Source organism: Wyeomyia smithii, chromosome 3 (assembly GCF_029784165.1).
Source record: "Wyeomyia smithii strain HCP4-BCI-WySm-NY-G18 chromosome 3, ASM2978416v1, whole genome shotgun sequence".
NCBI classification, from domain to species: Eukaryota; Metazoa; Arthropoda; class Insecta; order Diptera; family Culicidae; genus Wyeomyia; species Wyeomyia smithii.
This window is the reverse complement of record NC_073696.1, coordinates 241040541-241068032: the sequence shown is the minus strand read 5'-3', so window position 1 is coordinate 241068032 and position 27492 is coordinate 241040541. Positions and strand designations below refer to the sequence as shown.

General features: G+C 37.8%; 1 protein-coding gene across 7 annotated transcripts in view; it reads right to left on the bottom strand.

The window, feature by feature from the left end:
- LOC129730022 (glutamate-gated chloride channel) overlaps window positions 1–15254 on the bottom strand; it is a 132029-nt gene extending 116775 nt beyond the window's left edge. For 4 of the 7 annotated variants that reach the window (XM_055688978.1, XM_055688973.1, XM_055688977.1 and 1 more), the window contains exon 1: window positions 14461–15253. The gene's annotated coding sequence lies outside the window, so the exon portion shown is untranslated. Of the gene's footprint in view, window positions 1–14460 lie in introns of all 7 variants that reach the window. The other 3 variants (XM_055688974.1, XM_055688972.1, XM_055688980.1) reach the window with 1 other exon arrangement.
- Between the last annotated feature and the right edge of the window lie 12238 nt (window positions 15255–27492).

Here is a 27492-nt window from a genome sequence, read left to right as displayed (position 1 = left end):
TTTAGAAAACGACGTTCGAAAATTATTTTGAAATCGACTTTTTCCGATTGAAAACTCATTCTACACATATTAATTCAGTTTTCTTAGGCCCTTTTTATACGCATTAGGAATTCACAAATCAAACGAAAGCAAAATTGAAATATTAAAAACAATGTACTATCAACCTCGGCTAGTCTATTTCAATTCGTAATTCATATCGAACAAAGTGAAAACAACGGACATTGAGTTTTTTATTGATCCACACAAATGGACAATGGAGTTGAAATATGATCCACATATGGTATAAACAATTTGATACAGATACACTATGGTTATAAAATACAAATAATTCAAATAAAACGAATATCTAAGAAAGATTGTTTGATTCATTGTACTCTCATCACTTGTGAACTGTTTGCTCAAAAATAAATTGTGGAATGTTGATCACACTTGCTGGTTGCTGGATAATCACGAATCATTTCCCAAGATTCAAAGTTTTTTAACCCAGAACCGAAATTTCGAAAATAACTGTATTCAGGAAAGTTAATCACTATTAGTTCTCCGATTTAAAAGGACCACTAATCGAAAATAAGTTTAATTAAAAAAAAAAATATTTTCAAACTTATCCTTCAAAGAAAAGCACTTTTATACTTCTCCACACTGAAATTCTGAGATTTTTCTATGCAACCAAAGGTTTCTGAGCTAGAATATACACATACATATTCTTTACAAACATCATCTTGGGTTTGAACAATTTCTCACTCTCGAAAAATACTCAGTTTTTAAACCAACAGTAGAATAAATATTTTGCGTGTTTTCAGGGCAATTCTATCTAGGAGCATTTAAGAATTTCAAGCACATAATTTCGATACAAAAAAATATTACAAATATTTCTAGGGATTACTGTAACTAAAATATACGCTCCGGGAGCACCTTTTATAAGTAACTAGTTGAACATTCCCGGCGATGCTCGGGATCAAAGGTTTTAAAGATAGATTTTTTTTTATATTTTATTGCTGCATTAGCTCAACTCACTTCAAAAATATAATTTACATCTTATACTTCCATCATCTCTTTAAGTAGGGTGTCGAACGTCTTCGTCAGTGGTTTTATTCGGACCTTTTTTGCATAAGATTGCGCCAGTAAAACTACCGAATAAACTACTGACGAAGACGTTCGATACTCTACTTCAATATTCTGAGAACGTGCAGAACGGAAATACCCATATTGGATTGTTTTTAGTGATTTTGGGCTGATTTACAGAAACTGGAAGTCACCATTTTGGGTTTCAAAATGACGTATGGAGTTCCATTTTCGAAGGTATTGAAATTGTTGGCCTAATATCACTTTAGAAGTCAATTATTTGCATGTTTCATGTAGTTTTGTGAATAATATATCAAATTTAGTAATCAGATACTTGTTATTTATCTTCAAATATCTTTTCTGAACGTTAACAAACATTTTAATAAAAAAAAATTGTGTCATCGCTATAAAATGACGTATGGAGGTCCACTTTCGGAAGTATTGAAATTGTTGGCTATATTTCACTTTAGGTTATTTTCCTGAAACCGGAAGTCGCCATTTTTTAATCCACAAATCTTTGTAGAAAATAAGGAAATAACAGATTTTTAATGCTTAAGCTGCCTCTTAATCGATATTCAAACAATTGATTCGTAACCTTGCCTGCAGCTAAATGTGAGTTCTAGTTTGGATTAACGGAAAAAAGTAAAACAGTAAGATTAAGAGCTGAATGACCTTCTGGTTAAAAGCCCTCTAATAAAAATCAAATTCAAATTCAAAAGTACAAAAGCAAATCGAATGCCGTAAAATGTAACTATTCACAAAACTACGAAAACATCAGAAATGTAAAATGTTCATACTCGAGACATGGGTTATTCTGCAAAAAATATTGTAGATGAAAGAACAACGAACATTTTATTGCAAAAAAAAAAAACAAATCATTGAATTTTGATTCAGAGGCGAATTGCGCATAAAAAGTCAAAGTTCGTATAAAAACGTATAAATTAAAAAAAAATATTTTTCGGTGATTTTCTGTATACTGTATGCTGTATGTGGTCCTCGTGGCTCTGTGTTTAGCGATGTCGATTGGCTCCCACACGGTTGTGATATCGGGTTCGATCCCCGATCAGGTCGAGAATCTTTTCGATCTGCAATTTTTCTCGACTCGTTGTTCTTATCCTACAACATACAAAATGTGCTAAAACAATATCGATAACGAATTTTCTCAACTAATCTGGTTGATCGAGAGCGCTATTAGAAGGCTGCAATATTGTTGTGCTGTATACAGAAAATCATCTTCAAACATACATTTTAGATTTTAAAATAAACAAACATTATAATGAAAAAAGAATCACATGTCATCGCTTTTAAATTAGATTTAGAGGCAAATTCAGCATAGAAAGTCATAATTTTGCGAGTTTTACGTAGTTTTGTGAATAAAATCTCAAGTTTTAGTAATCAGATACTCAATATTTATCCTCACATGTCTTTCCTGAACGTTAACAAACATTTTAGTGAAAAAAATCATATGACAACGCTTTGAATTTTGATTTAGAGGCAAATTTAGCACAGAAAGCCATAATTTTGCGTGTTTTCGGTAGTTTCGTGAATAACATCTCAAGTTTTAGTAATCAGATACTAATTATTTTTCCTTACACATCTTTCCTGAACGTTGACAAACATTTTAATGAAAAAAGAATCACATGTCATCGCTTTGGAATTAGATTTAGAGGCGAGTTCAGCATAAAAAGTCATAATTTTGCTTGTTTTACGTAGTTTTGTGAATAAAATCTCAAGTTTATTAAACAGATACTTGTTACTTTTCTTCAAATGTTTTTCCTGAACGTTAACAAACATTTTAATGTAAAAAAAATCACATGTCATCGCTTTAAATTTTGATTTAGAGGCAAATTCAGCATAAAAAGTCATAAAGTTGCATGTTTCACGTAGTTTTGTGAATAATGTCTCAAGTTTTAGTAATCATATACTATTTATTTTTCCTCAAATGTCTTTCCTGAACATTGACAAACGTTTTAATGAAAAAAGAATCACATGTCATGGCTTTAAATTTTGTTTTAGAGGCAAATTCAGCATTAAAAGTCATAATTTTGCAAGTTTCACGTAGTTTTGTGAATAAAATCTCAAGTTTTAGTAAACAGATACTTGTTACTTTCCTTCAAATGTCTTTCCTAAACGTTTGCAAACATTTTAATGTAAAAAAAAACAAAAAAAATATGGCTTTAAATTTTGATTTAGAGGCAAACTCAGCATAAAAATTCATGAAGTCGCATGTTTTACGTAGTTTTGTGAATAAAATCTCAAGTTTTAGTAAACATATACTTGTTACTTTCCTTCAAATCTCTTTCCTAAACGTTTACAAACACTTTAATGTAAAAAAATCACCTATCATCGCTTCCAAATTTGATTTAGAGGCAAATTCAGCATAAAAAGTCATAAAGTTGCATGTTTCACGTAGTTTTGTGAATAATATCTCAAGTTTTAGTAATCATAAACTGTTTATTTTTCCTCAAATGTCTTTCCTGAACATTAACAAACGTTTTAATGAAAAAAGAATCACATGTCATGGCTTTAAATTTTGTTTTAGAGGCAAATTCAGCATAAAAAGTCATAATTTCGCAAGTTTTACGTAGTTTTGTGAATAAAATCTCAAGTTTTAGTCAACAGATACTTGTTACTTTCCTTCAACTGTCTTTCCTAAACGTTTACAAACATTTTAATGTAAAAAAAATCACATGTCATCGCTTGAAATTTCGATTTAGAGGCAAATTCAGCATATTTTTGCTTGTTTTACGTAGTTTTGTGAATAAAATCTCAAGTTTTAGTAATCAGATACTAATTATTTTTCCTTACATGTCTTTCCTGAACATTAACAAACATTTCAGTGGAAAAAATCATATGTCAACGCTTTGAATTTTGATTTAGAGGCTAATTTAGCACAGAAAGTCATAATTTTGCGTGTTTCACGTAGTTTCGTGAATAATATCTCAAGTTTTAGTAATTAGATACCTATTATTTTTTCTCAAATATCTTTCTTAAACATCAACTAACATTTTAATGAAACAAGAATCACATGTCATCGCTTTGAGTTTTGATTTGGAGACGAATTCAGTATAAAAAGTCATAATTATGCATGTTTTACGTAGTTTTGTGAATAATATCTCAAGTTTTAGTAATCAGATACTCAATATTTTTCCTCGAATGTCTTCCCTGAACATTAACAAACATTTTAGTGAAAAAAGAATCATATGTCATCGCTTTGAATTTTGATTTAGAGGCAAATTTAGCACAGAAAGTCATAATTTTGCATGTTTTACGTAGTTTTGTGAATAAAATCTCAAGTTTTAGTAATTAGATAACTATTTTTTTATAACTAATATCTTTCCTGAACATCAGCGAACATTTTCATATTAAAAAACCTACATGTCACCGCTTATTGTTTTTGATTCAGAACGATTCAAAATGATGATGATTACTGTACACCACAGAGACTGAGGGAATAATATCAATAAGATCAAGCGTTACGGAATTCCATTTTTATATAGTAGATTGTCTGAATCTAAAACAATTCCTACTGCAGTCTGCAGTGTCAAAAATTAACATAGGAACAAACTTGAATGCCCTGTTGAATTTATATATTTTGGGAAACCCCCCTGATGGTCTCGACGCTCGTAACGCTGACCTCGCGATTGTCCCGTAGGTATGTATATAAATATTATACTGACTGCAAATTCTGTGTCCAATAATAGATGAAGTTTTGTCTCTTTTGTCGCTTGAAAAATGATAACCACTGTTCTTTTGAATTTGAAAATTTGAATTTGAAAATTGTTCAAAGTAACGTTTGCATGAAATAAATGAGTCAGCAGAAAAAAATTGACAGTTCTATCGGTCGAACTCTAACCGTGATGGCGAAAACGGTGAAGCCGGAGTACCGTTCAGAAGTGTGCGCATTCATAGAACGGTATCCCGCCGCGTCGAAAACCGACATCGTGCGACACTTTGTGAACGCCAGATAAGTGGTTATGGATGACGAGACCTATCTCACCCTGGATGGCATAGACTGGCAGGGCTATTCGTGTTTGACTTCCCATGGAGGAAGTAGAATGAAGTTTATTTCACACACCAAGTTCCCAAGAAGGTGCTGCTGTGGCCGACAATCAACTAGAAGATCAACTAGAACTAGGATGTCAGAGCCGCACTTCTTTCGCTTCGGAGTGGCCGTGAATGGTGAAATTTATAGTACGAAGTGCCTACCGGAAGTTGCCTCGTTTTTCTGGAAATACCATTAGGGCGTAGACGCGGTGCTCTGGCCGGATCTGGCGTCGGCCCACTACCCGAAGCGATCGTTAGAGAAGCTAGAATGGTTGAATATCGATGTGGTACCCAAATCGGCGAACTCGTCCAACGTCCCCCAGCTGCGTCCCATCGAGAATTTCTGGGCAGACCTGAAGCGTAAGATTCACTACAGAGGTGCTACATTAACATTCGCTACACGTACATTCGAAAGTGCTTCGCGGCATTTTTGCCAAAAATAAATAGAAAAGAATCAGCCGCAAAAACAGATTCTGTCAGTTTACCACGTCTTCCAGTCGGTGGAACAATTTTTTAAATCTAAATAACGGGTGCAGTTCGTGGATCTCCAGTTATTTTTGCACCAAAGAAATCTAAAATCGCAAATAAATCTTCGATTGAACGACACTGTGGTAGATTCGTTGGGTTGCGTGTTTGGACAAGAGTGATTCGCCACTTTATTTTCGCTCAGCTGTGATGTAAGCAGCAAGTGTATTGATTTTTCTTCGAGCAGCAGAAACACAGCACAAGTGCAAAAAATGCTACACGAAGCGCTCATGCTGGACAAGAAGTGAGAGGTGAATTTGGAAAAAAAAGAGCATAATGAAACTCTTTTCTCATATTGAGGAGAATAACAAGCTTGCCGGGCAGTCTCCATGATTTTCTTTTCTTTGGGTTCATGTAATGAATCTATTTTTCATCACCCGTTATGATGCGATGAAGAAAAGCCTTCCTTTTTCATCACTGGAGCAGATGTTCACAGCCGATAAAACAACGTTCAACGTCGTTTGGCTTCCCAAGTTCCTTGTTTTCAATTTTTTTCCGAAAGCATGCAATCACTTGGAAATGAATTGGCCGAAGCAAGCTGTACATGCGTTTGGCATGGATCTTCATCGCGCAATTCCTTCTATTTGTTTGTTTTCTATTGTTTTGGCCTTGCTCAAAGCTTACAGCCGTCAACATCGAAGTTACCGCCACTAAAGCGTGCGCTGGTGCTGATGGTCTGTGAAAAAATGTGATGCCACTGTACTGAAATGCGCGAACTGTGCTAAACTTAAAAACGTAGATGTATCCATTGAGCACGCAGCATGGAGTGAATAATGTCCAGTGTATCAGAATCAAATAAACAGAAAACGAAAAACTATTGACTACAGTGTATAGCAATCAAAAGAATACATCATGGGAATCAATCTGCTAGCAACTAACCAAAAAAACGACGAAAAATTCCCAACGACATCGGAAGACACCGAACCCAGACGCGATGTAGAAAGCATTTTGGAAGCTTCGATCTACTCAACTCAGTCCTGCCTCCTGCAGCCAGCGTTCATCACAGTCGTCTCGGTCTGATGTAAGAGAGGAGGTCTTCCATCGTGCTTGCATGGGCAAGTATAATCATTAGGGTGGGGAAAAATGATCGATTTTCCAGAACCAAGTTTTTTTTGGTTCCTATTGGGATCCCTAAACTTACCTGAAGTCGATTGGTCTTGTCTCCGCTTGGCGCATTGCATTTCAAATTTGTAAGAAAATTTATATGGGAAAACCTACTTTTTTGCATTTACCTTTCTAGAGAGCTTAATAATGCTCTAATAATGCACTACATCATGTTAAAATATAGTATTTAAGATGCCAAACAACTTTGTAGAAGACACAAAAAAGTTAGGATGTCCCTAAGAAGAGCTATAGCTGTTCAAAGTTGAGTATGTCGATTTAAATGCAGAAAATCTTCTTTTCTGCCAACATTACCAATATACCGGCGTCAGTAGGATTCCCATCAAAAGTAATCTGTCGTAACGAGTTTATACACTAAGCTGGATCAAGTGAACAAATTTAGGTCAATATTCTAGGCGTAGATATAATCTACAACGTGTTCACCCTAACTCTTTAGTGTCTTCTGCCAAGTTGTTAGGTATCAAAAAACCTACGGTTTGAAGTAATGAAACCTATGGTTTGAGCCATTTTGAGCTCTTTAGAATGGAAAATGCAAAAAAGTTGGGTTTTCCATACAAATCTCCATATAAATTTAAAATGCAATGCGCCAAGCGGAGACAAAACCAATCGACTTGCAATAAATTCAGGATTGTTTGGGGCCCCAAACAGAACAAAAAAAAAAACTTGGTTCTGGCTTTCTGCTATCAAATTCCGTTTTTTCCATATAACGACTCCCCTCCCTAAATCATAATAAGAGTTTATCTCTGTATGACTCTTTTGCCTGCAATCAGGTTGCGACACGCTGCAGTCTTCAAAGCCAATCCGACTCCGCTCCATGCTATATGGCACAGACTACTGGTAGAACTTCGCTCGATTCAGATATACTCCATGGCACGCTCAAAGTAGCTCCGACCGAACGCGTGACACCTATCAGGAGATACTACCAGAATGTTAGAGGTCTACGAACGAAAATCGACGACTTTTTTATTACTGTTTCTGACTGCGAGTACGACGTCATCATTCTGACGGAGACCTGGTTGAAAGACGATATCGATTCAACCAGAGCTACTGTGTCCACGATGAAATTGCCACCACAAAATTGATTCGCAAAATTCGAGTTTTCATCCGATTGCCATCAAATTTTCAGGGATTGAAAAATAACCATTAAACTTCATTTCACCATTTTACTCGTATTTTATTTACAGTCCATACGCAAATGCCCGCACCTTGGCCTTAACCCCGCCCATAAGATTGTGCACAACCTGTGAATCAACCGTTTTTTTTGCATGTAAACCCATACTTTCTTCAGTTCCTCGACTGTCTTCACTACCTTAGGTTGTTTAAGAAGGTGCTGCTTCATAATCGCCCAGTACTTTTCGATGGGGCGGAGCTCCGGAGTGTTGGGAGGGTTGAACATTTTCGGCACGAAACTGACCTTAATGTCCGCATACCACTTCAGCACGTCCTTGGAGTAGTGGCATGAGGCCAAATCCGGCCAGAAGATTGTTGGGACGTTGTGGGCCTTCAGGAGAGAAAGCAGCCGCTTCTGGAGGCACTCTTTCATGTACACCTGTCCGTTCATCGTGTCCTGGGTCCCGAAGGTGCACTCCGCTTCCAGCATTTGGACATCTTCTGAGTGCGGATATGCTCCGTAACGCTGAACTTATCCTTGGCCGTGAAAAACAGGTTGCCGGGGATCTGTTTGAAGTCGGCCTTCACATATGTTTCGTCGTCCATGATGCAGCATCCAACTTTCGTCAGCATGTTGAAGTACAACTCACTGGCACGGGTTTTGGCGGACTTGTTCTGCTTCTCGTCGCGATTAGGGGCCTTTGGTACCTTGAACGTTCGAAGCCCAGCCTTAGTTTTGGCCTTCTGGGCAAAACTTCGGCTTAGGTGTAGCTATTTAGCCACATCCCGAACGGAGGCGTTCGGGTTTCGGTTGAAGGCCCCAACTACGCGGTTGTGATTTTTGGTTTTGTACGGTAGTCAATCGTTCCTCGAACCGCTTAATCACTCGCGACACCGTGGAATTCGCGATTCCCAACGTTTTAGCGATGGAACGATGCGAGAGATCCTTGTTCTCGTGATGAATGCGCAAGATTTTGATCGTGCGTGATGCACGAGCTGTTCTTTCGACTCCATTTCCGCGAGTTTTGATCACAGGACTTTAAAACTTGCAGGATGTAAATAGTGCACAATGAACTAAATCCACCCAAATTTTCATTAAATTCTACCCAACGGTAGAAGCAATTTCATGGTGTGGCAATTTCATCGTGGACACCCTTAAGGAAGGATCGCATTCCCGAAGTGACTGGTAGAACGCGTGGAGGAGGCGTCCTCATAGCTGTTAAGCACTCACCTAATTCCACTCTCTGCACGGTTCGTATCGATGACAGTCTAGAGCATCTTTGGGTTGAGGTTGACTGCATTGAACGAGTGGTTTGCTTAGGCGTGGTTTACGTTCTCCCGGACTTATCAAGAAACCGCTTTGTCATAGAGAGACTCAACAGTTCGATTTCTTCCGTGGCATAATCTTTAAATGTGTGCGACACTCACATGCTATTCGGTGACTTCAATTCTTTCAGATTTGTGCTGGTGGGCCGCTACTGGTTGGTACGCCCAAATTGTGCCCTCAGCCTCCGTTAGTAACATTTTTATGGATAATATGTCGCTGATCCATATAGAACAACTCAACTTAAGGAACAATAATCTGAACCGAATACTCGACCTAATATTTGTGGATGAAGAGGCTGTACCGATGTGTCACCTTTCAGATCCCCCTGAAGCGCTTAATCCCGTTGACGTTCTGCATCCTCCAATTCTGACACAGCTACATTGTACGGCTATCATACGCTTCAGTGAACCCCTTGACGATCAACTCCTTGATTTCGTCCGCATCAACGGCGTGAACGAGGCGGTTCAATTCTTTAACACAACGCTCACGCAGCTTTTTCCACGATTCGTACCAGTTCGTCGCCCAAGAATGTCACCTCCGTGGACCAATAGACGTCTTCTAAACAACAACGCTCTAGAACTTTGAGGCTCTACTCGAACAACCGAAATTCCGCCACCAAACAGAGATTCATTGAAGCGAGCACCAAATATAAATTTTACAACAGAGCTCTCGATGGACGGTACGTAATGCGAATGCAAAAAACCTTGAAAACTCAGCCAAAACGGTTTTGGACTTTCGTTAAGGGGTTATATACCTTTTTGGTAAATAAAAATGAGGGAAGTTCGAATTTATTTTAAGTGCATAGCACCATTTTCATTGCATCAAAGTGATATTTTTTTTAAAAGTACAGTTTATCAACAACAAAAAATACATTTGATTTTGAGATATACCAATTTTTACTGGAGTAATGGCCGTTTCCTCGAAACGCTATTTTTTTGCAGAGGCTTGCGGTGATCCTGATAGAGACTCAGCGGGTCAACCGAAACAAAAAAAAACTCATATTATTTCATTAGTTTAAAAGTGTGCCGGGTCCTTGAACGATCGCTTTTATGAGTATTTCGTTTTCAGTGCAAACGGGAAAGTTTTTTCTCAAAAAATGCTAAAAATCGCATTAAATTTTTTTTTTCGGCAAAATGTAACTGTATGTTTCAAAAAGCGATCGTTCAAGAACCGGCGAATTCAATAACGAAAATTAAAAAAAAAGATGAAGGAAATCGGTTCAGTACTTTTCCCGCAATCAGGATTACGGCAAAGTCATTTTTCGGAAAACACTATTCCGAGATAATCGCGTGTAAAGTTTAAAGTTTAGCTTATGCGGCCGTGGCGAGGCGCGCTACAAATCGCTCTAACTTTCTTCCTATTGCTCAGATCTTTATGAAAATTTGTGAAAATGTTCTTAAGATGTTGTTCGGTTTTTTGAAAACTAAAAAGGTATTCCCCTTAATGAACAGCGGAAGGAACATGGTCTGCCTTCAAGCATGTTTTTGGGCTGCGAAACCGCGAGCTCCACTCAAGCAATATGTAATCTGTTTGCAAAACGTTTTGCTAGTATATTTGACGATGCAGTATGCAGCAATCAACAAATTGAGAGCGCGCTTGCCAATGTCCCTACTGGTATGGTTTCAATGTACTGCCGTGATTTTGATAACACAGATATCCTAGCAGCTGTTAAAAATTGAAATCCTCGAAAACGCCTGGACCGGATGGAATTCCTTCGACAGTTTTGATAAAATGCGCCGTTGAACTGTGTGCGCCATTGAAAGCCATATTTATCCTATCCTTATCACAAGCACTATTTCCAGAATGTTGGAACAAGTCGATTATGTTTCCAGTTCTAAAAGAGGTAATAAGAGCGACGTATCTAACTATCGTGGAGTTACCTCACTATGTGCTAGTTCAAAGCTGTTCGAGATACTTATGAACGCAGAACTCTTCCGGGCAGCAGAGTCATATATTTCCCATGAGCAACATGGATTCTTCCCTGGCATATCCATTGTAACTAATGTAACTCAATTCACATCACTGTGCCTCACCTCCATGCCACAAGGGTAATAAATTGATACATTTTATACCGACTTAAAAAGCGGCCTTTGGCAGAGTTAACCACCGTATCCTGCTTGCTAAGTTGGACCAGCTTGGTGTGTCCTCGAACGTTGTCCACTGGTTCGAATCGTATTTCAGTAACCGCCGACTATCTGTCAAACCGGGTTCCGTGGAGTCAGAAGAATTCGTGAGCCGATCAGGTGTTCCGCAAGGCAGCAACTTGGGGCCATTACTATTCACTATTTTTTTCAATGACGTATGTCTAGCACTGCCAAAAGACTGTAAATTACCGTATGTCGATGATTTAAAAATGTATTACCTAATCGAAACTTCTGCCGACTGTGAACTTCTGCAAAGTGTAATTAACAGATTTCACGACAGGTGTCAACATAAAATGATGGTTATCAGTGTATCGAAATGTTCATTGATTACTTTTGCGATGAAAAAAACAACCTGTTCAGTGGAACTACCGCATAGGCGATGAAACCATTACCAGAGCTAACGTAGTGCAGGATCTTCGGGTTATGCTTGATGCAGAGTTGAACTTCCGGGAACACTACAGTCATATAATCAACAAATCTAGGCGGAATCTTGGATTCATTCTCCGGATGACAACCGAACTTCGTGATCCTTACTGCCTGCGCTCCATGAACTATAGCCTAGTGCGGTCTGTTCTGCAGACAGCTGCCGTCATGTGGAGCCCTTTTCACAACATCTGGATAACCAGAAACGAAGAAGTCCAATCAAAGTTCATAAAATTCGCTCTAAAGCAGGTATTAAACGAAGCAAATATTTGCTATTTTTCAATATAGATTTAATTTTGTGCAAATAAAAATCGTACCAAAAATAGCAAATATTTGCTCCGTCAAATACCTGCTTAAGACTACTTCCTTGGAGAAATCCAGCTGCGCTACCTCCGTACGAAGCCCGGTGCAGACTTTTAGGAATGGACACTCTCGAAAAGTGACGCAATGTGCAAAAAGCGGTTTTCGTCGGAAAGACCCTGATAGGAGAGATTAACGCGCCCTGGATTCTCAATAAAATGGATGTGAACGTGCTGCCACGTCCACTGCGTCAACGAAATTTTTTGAGGCTCCAACAACATAGGACGGACTACTCACAAAATGAGCCTAATAGATTTTATTATTTGTTCGACTTTATTGTTTCCTCTACTGTTTTTCGTGATCGTGTTACAAACTTTTATGTGCAGATATAGCTCTAGTCATTAGTTTTTAAATGTTCATTTAAACTGTTTGTCCGATGCGGTTTGATCACCATATTTCTCAGCTTGATTCAACATATTCTAAATATGATAAAACCGACCAACACTTACTGATGGTGGCATCTATTGATGAACAATAAGAACTTAGTTGCGCATCTGATATTGTTCTTAAATACACAGGTTATTTCTTTGGCTTTATTTTTATCTTTTGCTTCGCCATAAAATCTTGAATAAAATTTTATGGTGTCGTCTTTTGTCACAAATTTATTGATTATCACAGATTACCAACCAAGGCATTGAGCTTGTTTATCTTCAGGAATAAAATTCAATGATTTTTCCAGAGGCCTAATTTTTTCCAGTAGGTACTTGTGTTTTTAACTTAAAGTTATTAAAATTTGTGATGTATATCTTTTAGTTCTAAAGAGATTGTTCTAATACAAAATTTTTGATATATCTGATACCTGAAGAAACCCAAATTACAGAATCAACACAGAATCAGGGATTGTCGCTTCCGTTTCTTGTGCTCAATATCCTTAATTTAGATTCCCACTGATATAGAAGCATCAGCTTTTCACATACAGAGATACAAGAAATGAGGTTTCTTGAAGTAAAGCATTGTTTCAAGAGTATTATAAAGGCTGACCAAGCCGTCATCTTCCCTTTAACGAATTTTATAAACATTCAAAGAGTATTGAGAACAAATTTTAATCATTACTGACGGCAAACTCCTGATTTTATCACTGCACATTTGCTTTTTGTTCCCACACATTCCTTTTTGTTCTTTATAATAATTTTGCAGTTCGAATAAGCACGACAGCATTTAATTTTAAAATTCAAAATTAAAAAAATATATTTGAATTGAAAAAGTATCTTGCAGAGAACGTGAATTTAATTCGAGAAACAAATCATACATGTTAAATTGCAACACAATCTGATAACATCAATAAACTTACACTAAAATTACACTAAAGTTAATATTACGCGAATTTAGAACTTAACGCGATTTTCGCGTTTTATGTTACACTTTGTTTTAAATCGTTTTACGGCTGAATTACCACCAAAACGAAATCATTTCCCGAATATTTACTGATTTTAACTGACCATTTTTTTTTCCCGGTTTTTATGCGGTTTAACGCGCTTCATAGTCCATACGTAAAAACCACGTTTTGTTTCCGCAAAGAAGTGCTAGAAGCGTTTGATCAATTTCAAAACGATTGTCGACTGTTCATGGTTAATACTTAATATAAAAAAATGCACATAAATTATGAATCGTTGTTATTTTATTATGCAAAATTGTTTTTTCATGGTTAAAGAAGTCGGAAATAAAAACAAAGTTGCTCTTTGAAAAATGTTAGTTCTAACTGAGAGCTTTCAAGAAACAAAAATTCAAATTAATAATCATTCCACAGTGGATCTGATTTGAAGAATCTTTAAAACCCTCCTCATATTTTCTACTGAAAAAAGACGCCTTTTCATAAGAATTCCGATTAATCGACAATATTCCCACTGATTCCCCTAAGTGGTGAAACCAGAAATTCAATCGCATGAATTATTTGTCTTATGTCTCTCGTCACTGCTATACTTCGCTCTCTAATTTCCTTCTGCGTAATCAATAAATTTTCTAAATCTGACGGCATAACTGTTTCAGTTGCCGTCTGCCCTTCATGGCCATGAAACGATTTCTCCTCTCGGCAAGCACAATCCAAAGGCTTCTTTAGTATTTTCACATTTTTCTCCGTACATAACAGGCGCTGCCAGACGAACACAAATCGAACCAACGAAGAACCAGAAAGCTTCACACTTACGACCCTCGGTAGCCCCACATATTGATGATTTTGCTTCTTCACACAACAATATTCCATATCCCTCGGAGACAAATCGGTGGCTCGATAGCTCGAATGGAAAAGAACCCGTTCACAGACACAAGACCCACATTAAGGTGAAACGATGCTGCTGACTGCTCCCGAAGTTGTGCTGTGACTGTGTATGAGATAAATCTTACCTGGAGGTAATTTTTCCTGATTTTCCTCTCTGGCTGCTGGTGCTGGTTGTTCCGTCCGGCTCTCCCTCCCAACTCGGTCGCTATTTTTCTTCCACCCGCACACAAGATGTGCAAAAGCTTTCAGCTTTTCTCGTTTCCGCTGCTTCTGCGACTGCTGTTTTCGAATTTTCGTTTCAACTCAGCTTCGGCCGCCTCTCAAGTGGTTCATGATGTTAGCAAATTTTTCACACTTTATCCATCATTTTGCCAAATTTTACCCGCCAATTACGACACTTGGATATACGAAAATTTCACTCATCCCCACAACAGACCCAACAATCGCTGCAATCAATTTTCATCTCCTCGGCAAAGGACAAAGGTTTTACAGGATTTCATTCCTTTTTTTCGCTGCATTTCTGCACCGTGCTCAGGAAATATGGGCGTATGAAAACCGTTTTTTCGATCAATTTTCTGCACTCACTATATTGCGAGAAGGGAAATATTAATGGAATATTGCACTTTTTTCTCTACTTGTTCTGTGAACTGAAAGATCTTCTGCCAGACGATCAACGATCGTTCAAGATTACACTTTTCTTTAGCAAAATTGAGAAACTTCCTTAGACACTAGAGGAAAAATCCAAACTTTCACACAGATCTGCACCTTTTTCATTCTCTTACTACAGACTCACACCAAACCACAGTGACCCAGGATTACTGCTGCCTCCAGAGGGACCAATCAACGGGAACAGACGGGAGCTAGCTAACTTTTCGAACCACTTCGAACCACTGCCTACACCTGACTGAGCTGAGCTGAGACGAGCTACCAGGCAAAATCGATTGGCAGATCACTGCTCTTTACAGCACACAGTCGTGTGCTGCTTCTTGCCTGGATGGGATGCTGGCTGCGGATGGATACACGCATACGGGAGATACACTTCTAGCGAGAAGAGAGAAAAAGAGAGAATACACTGAGCTGAGATTTGGTTTGTTATTCAGAACACTCCGACTGAGCGAATGTTGTCTTTGATCGGCTCTTGGTTGCTACCAGCCCACTCTTGGGGGGAGGAAGAAGAGCGTCAGAAATTTCCACCACTAGAAGCATTCTCCCTTAGCCATTGTTTTGGAAAATGTTTGCGTACCGAACCGAAGAGCGGAAAAACTACCGCACTCTCCGCATTAACGGGCGGCAGTGTGGAGTAGGGTTTTTTGGAAAATTACTTATAAGCATTATGTAAAATCAGCTGGGTACGAAAAACATTGATTAGCAGAGGAAGACTGATTTTCATGTTTTAAATATTTGTTACAAAATAGTACAATAAAAACACAGAAAAAAAATGTTGCAAAGTATTTTAATACGCTTAAATGAAGAATTGAGCAAAGCAGAGTGAAGTGAACAGCTTTCATTCAACTTAAAAACAAAGAACACTTTGTATTGTGGCGAAATGTCTTCAGAATATGTTTTTTTAAAGTTAAGATTGGAGTTCGAGCAACATTTATTGAAAAATAATTACGAAATTTCCAAAAACATCTTGTGGTAGCTACTAATAAATAGGAAAAAACATTTGAAATGGAAACAAAAAAAAAAAAACACGACAGCTGACATCTTAAACATTTTTAAAAAATCTTTCATAAATCATCAAAAAGACATAAAAGAGTTGTGAGCCTGTTTAAACATAACTAAAGCAGCACATCTAAAATTTTTTGATCCCATAAAGTTTGGCAAACAGAAATCGAAAAGCAACAAACAAAGCAAAGCCTTGGTGCTACATTCCGATTCGGAACTCGACCTTCTGTTTTATTATACACAGACTTCGCAGCCAACTGTAAAGTGTACAGGACAATTGCGGGGCTAGTGCTACGATCCTATTGACACTAACCGTCTCTCCTGAGCCGAAACTCGAACCTACGACGGAAGGCTTGTTCATTCACTTTAAAAAGGTTTTCAAAGAGATGAATTATTACCGCAATGTTATTTGAAATTATCAACACGTCATCGAAAATTCATTAGAAGACCCTTCATAAAAGTCGAAAAGTCGAACGCTAATATTACATTGCAGTCATCATGCAACATAGAAAATCTTTCAAAAACACTAGAAAATGACAATAAACGGAATATATTTCAGAATATAATTAAAAAAAAACCTAAAATAAATGACATGAAAAACTTACTAATGTTATTAGGATTGTAGAAAATTAATTATCGAATCATATTCAAAAAGTCATAGAAAATTTTCGAAAACCAGCAAAAAGCATTCAATAAGACATGCGTGGGTATTTTCAGAGTCAGGATAATAATCAAGGGCCAGAAATAGGCCTCGAGCTCCATCTTGGAATTTAAGATGGCTACTTGTGGTTTCTAGGGATTAATTAAAAATCACCTAGCATGAGTATGACTGAGAGCAGGTCAACGTCCATGAGACATTTTCAAATTCAATATGGCGACTTACGGTTTCTGGAAACAGCTTGGAATGGTCTAATTCCATCCAATAATGATATTTTTGAAACCGAATTAATGCCCAGAGGCCGGAAATCGACTCCAGGTGCTATTTTAAAATCCAACTTTTTATCCCGAACAACGCCGGGTACTTAACACGTATCTTCTAAAAGTCGAAAATAGTTCTCTAAAATCTCGAAGTGTGTCATTCGAATTGAACTATTGATGAATTCAAAAACAAACAAAAAACAATAAGGGAACACAACTATAACAACCAAAATAAAAGAAGACATGAATAGTATACAATGAATATAAGAATCATTAAACAATTTAAAACTCTACATCAAAATTCATTTATTTTTTCAAAGCTCAAAAAATTGCTTGCCTATTCGAGTTTTCAAAATATTGCAAACAAACAGTCCTGGCAAGGGAGGACTGGCAACAAGGCCAACTGGATGATGTGCGCGACTGTGCTCTTCGTATTATTTTAGGTAAAAAGTTGTTTCTTCGCGAAAAAAATTATTGTAATTGGTCAAAGTGTTAAGTTTAGGTTCTACTGCTACCCGGAAAAGTGAAGAAATGTGCCAGCGTATATCGTGAAACTGATAAATAGCATCTTTATTTGCTGTGTTGTGCTTTGTTTGTTTTTAAGTCGCACTCCAGAAAGATTGAAAACAGATCGAAGAAGGATCGGTTTTGAGTTTGTGTCTTAGGCTGATTGAAGAGATTTTGAACGCCATCTACCTTCGGATAGAGGGGCAAACAGTAGAGGCGCCCAGTGAATGGTTGCCATATGTTTTTTGAATCCATTTTTATTATTTTTTTGTGTGTTCTACTTTAAAAATTTGACAGTTTCAGCTACGGAAGGCAGTCAACCGAAATCTTTTTTACATGCCTTAGTACATCTTATTGTATTTTATCATTAATTTTAATTAATATCACATCATATGAGCATCATTAGATAAATAAACTATAATAACTATATGTTTGAATGACTTTATACGGTGAATGGTTGCGCTGCAATGTTGTTGTGATAACTTATTTCAAGTCATGGTTTTAGCCATGTTTTCAGCTGCAGAAAGCAGCACAATAACAACTTTTGGTATGTCGTGAATTAGAATAATATGAATTCAACCATTTTATTCCAGCACAACATATCTGACAATTTCCATATGTTTCTCGAATATTAATTTTTTTTTTGCGTGTTATACGTTAAAATTTTTAATATGTTACGATCTCTGAAGTTTTTAAACAGTAAAAAGTGGTGCATATCTTTGTATTCGGAGCGATAACTTTTTTTCTTAAGAGTACCAACAAACATATTTGCTGCAAAATATTCAGCATAGGTGGGATGCACAAAATCTACGGTTCCGTCCGTAGTGGTCATCGTTTCTCCACTGAAAATCCTCCCTTTATTATTTTTTTCCCATCTGATCTTTTGTGAATAATAATTTTATGGCCAACTTTTCATAGCTGTATGAAGAGCTTGTAGAGTCTTGCATTACTTTAGTTATATTGTTGCTGTATTTTTAATTTATCTTCAAAATATCTTTTCAATTGATATTCAACAAACTCCCGTTAAAGATCATATATACTACTAATTCCTACATCATACAGCTAGTGTTTTTTTCACTCTCAAGATGCTTTTTGCATGCAAATGCACTCAACCTTTTTGACGTTGACTAACGTCTATATCGAAGTTAGGCCCCTGAATTTGAAAATCTAGTAATTCAACCAGGGAAAACCAGAGAAAAGTGGTCAGGTTTTGAGCGCTTATTTTGCAGTCATCTATAATCAGGTTTTCGAGGTTTTGGCATCAATCGATCAGAAATTCTTTTACGGTTAAATTTATGTAACAAAAACAAACTATTGTTTGAGATACACTATTGAAAAATTGGTAATTAATATCGATTGTCTAAATCATACCGCGCAGCCAATCACTACCTCTCTTCCCAAGCACAGTCGACACTAACGGATACAATCGATCTGACTTTGTTGTCCAAAACCGCACCAGTGACATGCGGACGCTAGGTGATAGCAACTGAAAGGAGGAAATACAAAATAGTACCGGTCATCTCGTGCCGGTTCCACCCGTAATGCTGGTGGCTTTAGTAGTAAATGGCTACTGCAAAACACTTAAATGGCTGGAATTCTGGACGGACTAACCAGGAAACTATAATCGGCAACTGGCACCTTTTGGTGCCTCGAAATTTTGGTACAGAAGCGGCTAATTGAATTTTCTGTTTTACCAAATGCTGCTGCTAGCGGAAAAAACCTTGCAAAAATGCATGTTTGTGTTGGTGTTAATATTACGACAGCGGCCGGCGCAGCTTTCAAGAAACATTTGTCTCTACCATTCCATCATCTATTTAGCCCCTCCCTTTTTCTAATTATCTGACGAAGCCTTGGTATAAAACGTATCGTTCGAACATTTCACCCCATCAGTTCCATTATTAAACCGTACCGGGTACATACGGACGCTCGGTGTTAGCAGCTAAAAGGAGGAAAAACAAAATAGTACCGGTCATCTCGTGCCGGTTTGACCCGTGATGCTGGTGGCTACTGCAAAATACTAAAATGGCTGGAATTCTGGACGGAAACCAGTAAACAAGAAATCGGCAACTGGCACCTTTTGGTGCCTCGCAGTTTTATAATAGAAGCGGTTAGTTGAATTTTATGTTTTACAATTGCTGTTGCTAGCGGAAAAAACCTTGCAAAAATGCATGTTTGTGTTGGTGTTAATATTACGACAGCGGCCGGCGCAGCTTTCAAGAAACATTTGTCTCTACCATTCCATCATCTATGTAGCCCCTCCCTTTTTCTAATTATCTAACGAAGCCTTGGTATAAAACGTATCGTTCGAACATTTCACCCCATCAGTTTCATTATTAAACCGTACCGGATACATACGGACGCTCGGTGTTAGCAGCTAGAAGGAGGAAAAACAAAATAGTACCGGTCATCTCGTGCCGGTTGACCCGTGATGCTGGTGGCTACTGCAAAATACTAAAATGGCTGGAATTCTGGAGGAAACCAGTAAACAAGAAATCGGCAACTGGCACCTTTTGGTGCCTCGCAGTTTTATAATAGAAGCGGTTAGTTGAATTTTATGTTTTACAATTGCTGTTGCTAGCGGAAAAAACCTTGCAAAAATGCATGTTTATGTTGATGTTAATGAGGAAAGACAAAATAGTACCGGTCATCTCGTGCCGGTTTCACCCGTTATGCTGGTGGCTGTTAGTAATAAATGGCTACTGCAAAATACTAAAATGGCTGGAATTCTGGCCGAGAATAATCGGAAACTGGTACCTTTTGGAGCCTCGAAATTTTGTTACAGAAGTTTTGTAAAAGAAGCGTTGCAATTACCTCTACTATTTGCTTCAATGGAATATTTTTTTTTTTTTTAAGAATACGGTAGTCAACGTCATGCGGTCGTGTCTTGAATACCACCCTCCTACTTTTTTTCATCCGATTCGAACAGCGATGGAGAGAGAGTTTTATTTTTTCTGAAGCTTCTAACAGGTCGTTTTTGAAGTTCTCTCGCATACGTGATCGCTTGCAATGTGCGTAAAGGGCGTGGGCAGGAGCATGATCGGCTTTATGTGTTATGTTCGATGTTTAATTTTCTTGCGTTGCATCTTGTGCGCGCAGTGGACTGACGTCGATACTTTAAACTGCGCTGCTAGCTAGCTGTTTCGAAGTTTATCGTTCGTGTTCTGACCGGACGATTACGGATGTTTTGTCCAGTTTTATGCCCTTGTTCTATGTTTTTGGCAGCTTTTGAACAAATGTTGAAACACATAGACAATTTTTATTTAATTATATTGAAATCTCGTCAGCCGACATGGCAACTAAATTGTGATTGCGATTGTTTTGGAATTTTGTATCACAACTCAGAACTCTGTTTTGTTCGATATGCATATTAGCATTTTCATATATTTTCGAGCTATGAATGCATGAAACTTTGCCAGTTTTTATACTCAGTAGATATCACAGTTTAATTATTCGAGAAGTTAAACATAATCGGCGCGAAACACCGTGTCCCTGTGCGTATGCGTCGGTAAGAGGAAATAGAGCGGTCGCGCATAATGCTCCGGTGCAAATGCGTTTTCGGCCTGGGTGAGCTACGGATTTTCGGTGTGTTGTGACTTCCGAAGTGTACCCATTCATTTATTTGAAGACTGCCCGCCCGTTGGTTCTATTCCAGCACGTTGCGATTCAGGTTTCGTTCGTTCGATAAATATCGTAATAAATTAATTATTCGCCAAAAAAACAAAATTAAAATAATCGCGACAAAAAAATTAAAATAACCGCGACGAAATATCGTAATTATTCGCAATAAATATGGGGCTTATATTGTTTGATGTGATACTAATGGTAACGATTTGTAGGTTACCGGACATAATTAGAAACTTCGATTCTCCTGTATGCAGCGATCGTGGCGCGGTTTCATCTATATCGTCTCCTGGTGGCCGGTTGCCCAGAGACCGAGAAGTAACCATATTGGGCGCGAATTTGTGTAGAAAAGATCGCACCATCAACCTCGATGGATCCAGATCAATTCCTTTCCACTAATATTAATTCCTTCCTTTGATACTTGTGGATGAAGCAGAGGATTCCTCGGTCTCTAGTAGCAACAAGTATTGAACTAACACTAACTAACTAACACTATTGATTTGCATTGGGCGTGGCCAGCTACGTTATTGACCAGTGAAAAGAAAGATCACCAGGAATTGTACACTGAAAATGGCTTGCTACTCCTAGGCACCATTTTGACGGTTCTTTGTGCAATTTCAGCTGATTCTGGTCAATCGCGGGCAACACACGGGCGATCAAATATGCTATGCTATTGCAAACAAACAGTCCTGGCAAATAAATTGTATTCTTTTTTTAAACAAGTTATAATTAAGAAATAAAAATGAATATTTTGGAGAGCAAAAGTTTCCTGCGAACATTATTCTTTTTTTTTATATCTCTTATATTCTGTTAGAATAAACTCTTGCATTTGACTTGCATGACGAAATAAAGAAATGTGGATTTAAAATTGACCATGATTTTTCATCCGAAACGGACAATGCTTCAAAATTCGAAAAAAATTGCTACCCTTTTAATTCATGCCCAATTAAATATTAAATAGTTATCTTTAAATATACATTATTAGGTGCTCAACGAAATTCTGGATATTTATCAATAGATGGCGCCAGTAGTAAATTTTTGCGGATTTTATGCTATGATTAGAACATAATTAGAATTATATTCACCTTGTTGAAACATACATAATCTTAATTCACTAAAAACCACTCGAGGAGAAACATTTTTTTTTGGGTTTCAAATGGTGAATTGGCAACCGGGAAGGAGCGTCAAACATAGCCTTGACCCTCGCAAGTTCCTATTGCACACCTCTACGAGTCATATGATTATACCAGACTGCCACCTAAAACATGGACACAACTAGTTGGTGTTGCCTGGGCAATGTTGTCATCCCACAACTGCTAAGTGAGTGCGGCTCAAAACAGCGTCTGATCTCCATGTGAGAAGCGGCTGATCAACGTCCTGGTGTCAGCGTGGGACTATAAATAGAGCTAACACGATGGTTTCCCGGCGAGACACAGGAATGGAGAATGCCAAACGAGCCGTTCCGATAAACGGTATATTACAAACAACGTGAGAGATACGAATCGGAACAATCGGTATGGACCCAGGCAACAAAACAAGGACTACGATTGGAAACTTTGGACATGGAACTGAAAATCGCTCTGCTTTGCAGGATGCATCAGGATAGTCTACGATCCACCCAACTTCGAAATCGTAGCGTTGCAGGAACTTTGTTGGACAGGACAGAAGGCATGGAAAAGCGGGCATCGGACAACTACTTTGTACCAGAATTGTGGCACCACCAGCAAACTGGTAACCGGCTCTATAGTAGTGGGCAGAATGCGCCAACGAGTGATGGAGTGGCAGCCGATCAACGCAAGGATGTGCAAGTTGTGGATAAATTGAGGCCGGTTCTTCAACAACAACATCATCAACGTGCACTGCCCACATGAAAGAAGACCCGACGATGAAAAGAAAGCGTTCTATGCGCTGCTGGAGCAGATCTACGATAGCTGTCCGCAACGGGACATGAACATCGTCATTGGGGACATGAATGCTAGGGTAGGACGAAAGACAATGTACAGACCGATAATCGGGCCAGATAGCCTGCACGCCGTGTCTAATGGTAACGGTAATGGTAATGGTAACCAATGGCCATTGGTGCGTAAACTTTGCGGTCTTCCGTGGTATGGTAGTCCGAAGTACCTTATTCCCCCGCAGAGATATCTACAAAACCACGTGGAGATCACCCGACCAACAGACAGGGAATCAAATCGACCACGTTCCAATAGACCAGCGGTTCTCAACCTGGGGTACGCGTACCCCTGGGGGTACTCGAAAGACTTCAGGGGGTACGCGAAAGAAAAATCCGTAATGGCGGACAAAACAATTTTTCTCTAAAATACTTCATTTGTTTTTCAATCTTGCTCTCAAAACATGACTGTAGCAATCAACCAAACCATAGCTTAATTTGAAACCTAAACAAGACTACCGCAACATGATCTATCACTACTCTCTCCCACTCTGCGAAAACATGCCAAGCCAGGGGGTACAATCGATATGAAAAATATCGCCAAGGGGTACGCGAACAAAAAAAGGTTGAGAACCGCTGCAATAGACGGCAGGTTCCTCTCCGACATCATCAACCTTCACATCTACCGCAGTCCGACCACTACCTAGCAGTTGTTACAGCATGCATGAGCTCAAAACCGACGACGGTGTATAACATTCGCCGAAGTCGAACGCCGCTAAGGCAAGGCAAGGTAAACAAAATTCAAATTCTCAATTAAAACCAACTTCAAAACAAAATTCTCCAAGCGTACCAGTGACGCATAGTTTACCTACTCCTTTGCATACCCGTTTAACTTATGCACAGGTTACAGGTAGTTCGAACATTATACCGCCTAGTGTTGGTAGTTCGAAAATGACCGTTAATATGGGTAGGCAAAACACGCTAGAAAATAATTGTACACCTATTACTCCAGCTAATATTGCTGCCGAAAATATTTTTTCTAATGTCAACTGCCTGGGGCCTATTACGGCAGGTAAACTTTCTTTTTTGCAACAGGCAATGTTCGATCTTATGAACGCCACGTTGCAGGCAAAATCAATGTTTGAAACCATTCAAATAGGCACAAATTTTACTATTAAAATTGTTTCTAATTTAAAATTTAGCAATGATTTTAAATAAAACAATTAAAATATTAAATTGGAATGCTCGCTCATTGAAGGCCAATGAGAATGAGCTTTTTAATTTTTTAACAGTAAATAATGTGCATATTGCAATTATTACTGAAACATTTTTGAAACCTAACATTAAATTAAAATATGATCCCAATTACGTGGTTCATAGATATGATAGGATTCAGGGTTCCGGCGGTGGAGTTGCAATTGTTATTCATTGCCGAATCAAACATCGTGCTCTTCCCCATCTTGAGACGAAAGTTATTGAAACTTTGGGAATTGAAGTTCAAACTGAACTTGGGATTTTATTTATTGCCGCAGCATATTTACCATTTCAATGCACACGCGAGCACAAAAATTATTTTAAAGGTGATTTACAAAAACTCACCAGAAATCGTTCGAAATTTTTCATAATCGGCGATTTTAACGCTAAACATCGTTCATGGAATAGTTCTCATAGTAATTCCAATGGCAAAATTTTATTCAATGATTGTTCTTCAGGATACTATTCTATTTTGTCTCCGAATAGTCCTACATGCTTTTCTTCTGTAAGAAACCCTTCAACAATTGATTTGGTGCTAACAGATCAAAGTCATGTATGTAGTGATTTGATCACACATGCTGACTTTGATTCTGACCATCTTCCAATAACTTTTTCTTTATCACATGAATCAGTTTTAAACCCTATGAGCTCTGTTTTTAATTATAACAAGGCTAATTGGGAAAGATACAAAACTCATATTGAGAGAAATTTCAATAATGAGCTTGATTTGCAAAACGAAGTGAATATTGATTCCGCTTTGGAAGCATTAAAATGTGCAATTGTTGATGCCAGGAATTATTCTGTTCCAAAGGCTCAAGTGAAATTTGATTCATCAATAATTGACGAAAATCTTCAACTTCTAATTCGTTTGAAAAATGTCCGCAGACGTCAATATCAACGTTCTCGTGACCCTGTTTTTAAAACTATTTATAAAGATTTACAGAAAGAGATTAAACATAGATTTACTCTTCTGAGAAATCAAAATTTTGAGACTAAAGTTGAAAAATTGAAACCATATTCAAAACCATTTTGGAAGCTGTCGAAGATTCTTAAGAAACCTTCAAAGCCTATTCCAGTTTTAAAAGATGGTGAACGTTTTCTTGTATCCAATGAACAAAAGGCTCAAAGACTTGCTCAGCAGTTTGAGAGTGTTCATAACTCAAATTTGAATTTTGTGAGTCCAATTGAAAATGAAGTCACACGTCAATTTGATTTAATTTCTTCCCAGAATTTTTTACCTGCAGAAATAATTGAAACTAACTTGAATGAGATTAAATCAATTATTAAAAATTTCAAAAATATGAAAGCACCTGGTGACGATGGAATCTTTAATATACTAATCAAACATCTCCCTGAGAGCACAATGGAATTTTTAGTGAAAATTTTAAATTGCTGCTTCAAAATTGCATATTTTCCCAAATTATGGAAAAATGCAAAAATTACTCCCATTTTAAAACCGGATAAGAACCCAGCTGAAGTTTCAAGTTATCGACCAATCAGTTTGCTTTCTTCAATAAGTAAACTGTTTGAGAGAATTATTCTTAACAGAATGATGTCACACATCAACGAAAATTCAATTTTTGCAAATGAACAGTTTGGATTTCGCCATGGGCATTCCACAACTCACCAATTGCTCAGAGTTACTAATATGATACGAGCTAACAAATCTGAAGGTTATTCCACTGGAGCTGCTCTTTTAGACATAGAAAAAGCATTCGACAGTGTTTGGCATAAAGGTTTGATTGCGAAATTGCAAACTTTTAATTTTTCAATTTTCCTAATCAAAATTTTAAAAAATTATCTTACTGATCGAACTCTGCAGGTTGTCTATCAGAATTCAAAATCTGATAGATTTCCTGTCAGAGCAGGTGTACCTCAAGGTTCAGTCTTGGGTCCAGTCCTGTACAACATATTCACTTCAGATCTTCCTGATTTGCCTCCAGGATGCACAAAGTCATTGTTCTGCGATGACATAAGCATTTCCGTAAAAGGAAAAAGCCTTCGTGTCATATGCAGTCGATTGCAGAAAAGTTTAGATATTTTTTCTTCCTACTTGCAAAAGTGGAAAATCTCTCCCAATGCTTCTAAAACTCAAATGATAATTTTTCCTCATAAGCCTAGGGCTTCTTTCCTCAAGCCAAACAATAATCACGTTGTCAAGATGAATGGGGTTATTTTAAGTTGGTCCGACAAGGTTAAGTACTTGGGACTAATTTATGATAAAAAACTTATTTTCAAAGAGCACATTGAGAGTATACAAGCCAAGTGCATCAAATATACGAGATGTTTATATCCTCTTATTAACAGGAATTCTAAACTTTGTTTAAAGAACAAACTTTTGATTTACAAACAAATTTTTAGACCAACAATGCTTTATGCTGTACCGATCTGGTCAAGTTGCTGTTCAACAAGGAAGAAAACGCTCCAAAGGATTCAGAATAAAATTCTGAAAATGATTTTGAAGCGTCCTCCTTGGTTTGGTACACTCGAATTACATAGACTTACTGGTGTTGAACCATTAGAAGCTATGTCAAATAAAATTATTAACAATTTTCGACAAAAATCGTTGCTACAATAAGCTCTCTTTATAGCCAATAAGTTAGCAATTAAGTTAGTTGTAAGTTTACTTCCCCTTTTCTGACAAGTAGGTTTAAATCCCTACGAATGATAAGTCCTAATTGCGAAAGCAAACAAATCCTAACAATTAAAATTACAAATTTCTAACAGTGTTGAGAAGTCACCATTTGTGATTGGACACACATACTCATTATTTACTAATATTTATCATAAATACTTAAGCTACTAACAAATCCCCCCTTAAAAAAAAAAAAAAGTCGAACGCCGCGACCAAATAATGAGCAACTGTGGAACGCCAGGGTTACAAATACGAGCAGCAAAGCAACATTACCCACGGAAGAGCAGCTTGGTGCAGCTACTCTTGGAGATGACTGGAGGGGCATCCGATCTGACATAGATACCAATGTTGTAGCGCTACTAGGTACAAGGGCTGCGAATCATAGAAATGACTGGTTTGGCGGCGAATACAATCTGTTAGTTGAGGTGAAGAACGCATCACGAGCGAGAATGCTGCAACACCACACAAGAGCGAACGTGGAACAACACCGACGCGTACGGATCAACTGAAACTCAGTCCTTCGAAAGAAGAAGCGCCAACAAGAGGACCGAGATCGCGTAGCGATGGAAGAGCTGTACCAAGATGATGACACTCGGAAGTTCTACAAGAAACTAAACTGTTCCCGTAAAGGCTACGGATGTATTTAGGAGCTTGGACGAAAAC